Consider the following 4,721-nt stretch of genomic DNA (forward strand, 5'->3'; position numbering starts at 1 on the left):
ACGACAAAAAATTTCAGAGTTCAGTGGAGCAACCACACTGAGGACGAAGCTACATGGGAAAGGGAAGATTTTCTCCAGGCAGAGTATCCATATCTATTCGAGGATCAGCTGAAATCTCGAGGACGAGATTTTTCCTAAGGGGGTAGGTGTTGTGACACCCAAAATTTCATTTGGATTTTTCAAAATTTTACTTGACTTGAGGGAGGTGATTTAATTTTTTTTCAAAAGAACCCTCCCTTTCAAATTTTTTTTCTTTGGCAAGAGTTTTATTTGGATTCACCCAAGACTTGTTTTTGGTCTTGGAGGTTCTTGCTTTTTATTTTGGACTCAAGCCAAAATGCTTTTCACTTGGGAAAAATGTCTTTTGGAAAATTTCTTTGAAAATGCCCTATAGCTTTTGGAATGATCTTTTCCCACTTTCAACAAATCTCTCTTGCCATGACCCTAGTGCAAATCCACTCTCATAAACCTTTCCTCATCTTTGGATCATGTTTTACTTCAAATCCAGCAAGTTGAACCTCTCCACATATTTATTTTCTTTTATTTCTTATCTAAAACAATTTCTGCCATATATCTTGATCCTTGGAGGTTTACAAAGGAACTACTCTTTCTGTTTTGATTCTTGCCCCCAAACCTTTTTCCCTTCCTAGTCCTTTGAACCCTCAACCAAGATCCATGAAGATCCACTGGTCCCCAGTTCAAATTTTTCAAACTAGACTTGCTGCAAGTTTGGACCAGATTTGCCAAATTTGATGAAATTCATTCAAATCCTTCTCCAAAAATTCTGAGTAAAATCAGGCAGCCTCTGGGTGCATTGAGTGGTCACCTCACCAAGCCCCAGCTCCAGGAAAATTTTTCTTCATACCTAATCATTTCATCGAACACCTTCAGAACACTGTCAATATCAGGTTCAGTCAAATTCAGTTAACAGTGTGTGAACCACTGTCGTTTCTTCAGTGTCTGTTGTCGATCACACCAGTGCCCCGGCGTCGCCGTGTTTCCTGTCTCCTCCCCCTTGTCCTCTGCACCGCACGAGCACCTGCAAGCTTGCGGACGTCGACGACGAGCAGCAGAAGGTGTGCCGCCCCGTGACCGACGCCAGCGGCGGCTTTGCGGCCGTCAGAAGAGTGGCGCAGCGCAGACGGCGCCGTCCGGCGCCGCCCAATCCACCGGAGGTCGCCGCGTGGTCTTCCACTCCCCAGTGCGCGCTGCCACCCTCGTCGTGAACCGCTGGGCGCGGAGCGCGCTCTCTGCCGCCGTCGTGCCAGTACGACGACCCCGACGAGGACCGGCGCCATTACGCCATGCCCGACCGAGTTTAGCAGTGAAACGGGACCAGTAACTCCCACTGATGCTGCCTGGCCACCTAATACCCCTACCAATCCACTGCCTCGCCGTAATTGCTCGCCGGAGATTCTCCGTTCACGGCCACCCCCTCGAGCCGCCTATAAATAGAGGCCCCGAGCTCCAGCTAGTACCCACACCACCTCTACACTCCACCAAGACCCCGCCTAGCCACTGGAAGAGCCCCGAGGAAGTCTCCTTCCTCGACTCCGGCCGCCGCGACCCGCCACGGGATCCAGCTCGATTCACTCCCGTGCGTGCACCCGTGCCTCCCATCTCTTTCCAGAAGCTCTCTAGTGCATCCCTCCTTCTGACCCGCACTTCAATTCGAAGTTCGCAGCACACCACCGGAGTTCCCCACCATTGCCCGAGCCGCCGTCCGCCGGAGAAAGTGTCGCCGTCGACGTGGTGCTCCCCGACGCCCAAGTCCACCACCCACCGACGCGGAAGGACACGCTGATACTCTTGGTACACTCCGATCTCCCTGACTCGCCGTGGTTCGACGCCGGCGACCACCGCAGCCTTCGGGCGCCGGCGAAGTTTTTAAAACCTGACATGTGGACCCCCACGTCAGCCTCTCTTCTTTCACCCCCTGAAACGTTTTCTGTTGGCGCCTTCGGGCAGAGTACGTTTTCTCTGCGGGCTGGCGCGTCTCTATTCGAACCGTTTTCTGTTTTCTCAGTTAAACCCCTGGAACTTTTCTGTTTCATTACAGATGAGTCCCTGGACAGAAACCCTTATAACTTTTTAATAAAAAGTGATCTTTTAGTGATTCTTTTTCTAATAGTCTTAAAAATTTGTCTAGTTTTTTTATGTGATTTATTTGAAAAAAAATTGGAACAATTTTTATGCACGCATTGGTTTTCACGTTAGTGTGCATTTTTCGCTATACCGTAGGTTCCGGGAGAGGTGACGGAGCCGCGAACTTTGCCGAGCTAGACTCCGACTTCTCCGAACCAGGCAAGCATGTTTGAACTTTTGATATGATGGGTGTTTTGCATGATTGCGTGAAAGGTTGTGCAAGGCATATGAGCATCGATGAGTATCCCGTTGCATGTAAGGTGACTACCCGCGTGTTCCGAGTTACTATGATCTCTGATGAGAGATGGCCTAGTCATGTGGTGACATGAAGGGCAGTAAGGTGGTACTGTTGTAGCATGCCAGCCTTACGTCATCCGTTAAATTCCGACGTTAACATGGACGGAGTCACGTTATCATTCTTCCCCCTTCCGTGCCGCCACATGTTTTCTGCCAGAATGCGGTTTAGTAAGTTGGTAACCTCTTTCCGTGTACACACCAAATAGAGGGGCCGGGATGAGGGTTCCATGGCCCTGGATTAAAGCCAGTCATCCGGTCAGGGGGCATGGGTGTTTCCGGTTGGGACCGAGAGGGGGGCACCCCTTAGAGCGCGCGTATATAAATTTGATCCCATGCTACGCGAGGTTGTAGCCTCCCCGTCTCAAGGTTTTTCTTGAACGTTGCCGAGGGTGATTCCTGGCTTCGGAATGTTGAATGGGTGTGTACTGGTTAGATGTGTTTCTTCAAAAACACCGTAAACGGAACTAGTCCCCGTGACTACAGAAATCCGTTGGCTGTGGTTAAAGTACAAACTCTGCAGAGTCAAATCCTTCCGAGTCATCGTATCCATGGTCAAGTATAGTGATCAGTGTATCCTTATCTACGTCAAGCCCTCGTGGTTTATTCTTCTTTCCGGTAAGCGAGCATGAGTAGTAAACTGGGCTGAACGTTACTCCTGTGGATGGACTAACCCTGTTGTTTATCTCATGCCTGATTATTCTCTGGATATGATTTAAATCCGACTGTGGCATGTTTGTTATTTATTTTCGTATAAGCCCTTTATGTGATGTCGCTCAGACGTCCGACTGTGGCATGTTGGTTATTTACTTTTGATATAAGCCCTTTCTGCGATGTCGCTCAGACGTCTGACTGTGGCACGTACTATCTTTTATTTTCTAGTATAAGCCCTTTATGTGGTGTCGCCCTGACGCCCGACTGCGGCATTGTTATTCTTGCATTTTTCCTCTCGAGGAGTCATTCAGACCCTCGTTTGGCACCCGGTATTTAATTTGGGATTTCGGGAGGACTACCGCCCGACTTCTCTTTTATTCCCCATGCATTATTGTCTCTATGTCTGAATGCACTTGTTAATCTGTTCAATTGCTTCATGGTTACATTTGTTATATCTTATGTCCGAACTGTCTTGCAAGTACTTTCATAGTACTCACCTGGCTTGTTGATTTGGCCAGATGTTGACGAAGGCGATCTCTTGGATGAAGAGTTTGATAGTGCGTGCGACGCCTAGAGGAGTCCCAGTCAGTCCCGTGCGATCCTGGATATTGGTCACTTGTATTATATACGCTTCCGCCACCTGCAATAAGTCTCCTCGAGCCTCACTCCGACGCTCGAAGAGCTGTAGTTTTCAGGAGTCATATCACCCACTTCGCGATGATATTTCCACCACCGTTGTTATCGTGAGTTAGTAGTTATGCCACCCTATCCGCCGTTATGTTTTATCGGCGTTCATGTAATAAATTGAGCAGTCTCCGCTCAACCTTGTATTATATTCCGTACTCCTGGTATTTTTCTTCTGTGACCAAGATATTGTCTACCAGTGAGAAGGAATTCTTCTTTACTGGTCCGTAAAAGGGATTGGTCTCTCAATAAATATTTTATTGAAAAACCGGTCATGACAACCCACAAGGAATGTGGTCAATTTAACTAGTCAACATGGCGCCACGCAGACTATTTGGCCGGTCAACAGAGTGCAATCCGATGCTGAACTGTGATGTAACACCCCGCATGTAACTTGCCATATTTGTAACTCCGACTCTTGCCATTTTCGGCTATGTGATATGATTTTCCCTCCATTGTCGGGTTTTGTCTTTCGTTTTGTATTTTGTCTTGTCATGCATTTTCATATCATGTCATCATGTGCATTGCATTTGCATACGTGTTCGTCTCATGCATCCGAGCATTTTCCCCGTTGTCCGTTTTGCAATCCGGCGCTCCTATCTCCTCCGGTGAACCCCTCTTGTTTTCTTTCGTGTGCGTGTGTCAAACTTTCTCAGAATGGACCGAGGCTTGTCAAGTGGCCTTAATATACCACCCGGAGACTACCGGTCAAGTTTCGTTCCATTTGGAGTTCGTTTGGTACTACAACGGTTAACCGGGCATCCGCCAAGTCCATTTGAGTGTCCAGCAAAAACCCCCTCTAAAACCAGTCCAAAACCCACCAAACTCTCTTCCATGCTCTAGGTCGTTCGATCACGATCGTGTGGGCGAAAACCGCACCTCATTTGAAGCCTCCTAGCTCCCTCTACCTATAAATATGTGGGCATCCCGAAATACATTCTCAG

The sequence above is a fragment of the Triticum aestivum genome, chromosome 3D (genome assembly GCF_018294505.1).
Source record: "Triticum aestivum cultivar Chinese Spring chromosome 3D, IWGSC CS RefSeq v2.1, whole genome shotgun sequence".
NCBI classification, from domain to species: Eukaryota; Viridiplantae; Streptophyta; class Magnoliopsida; order Poales; family Poaceae; genus Triticum; species Triticum aestivum.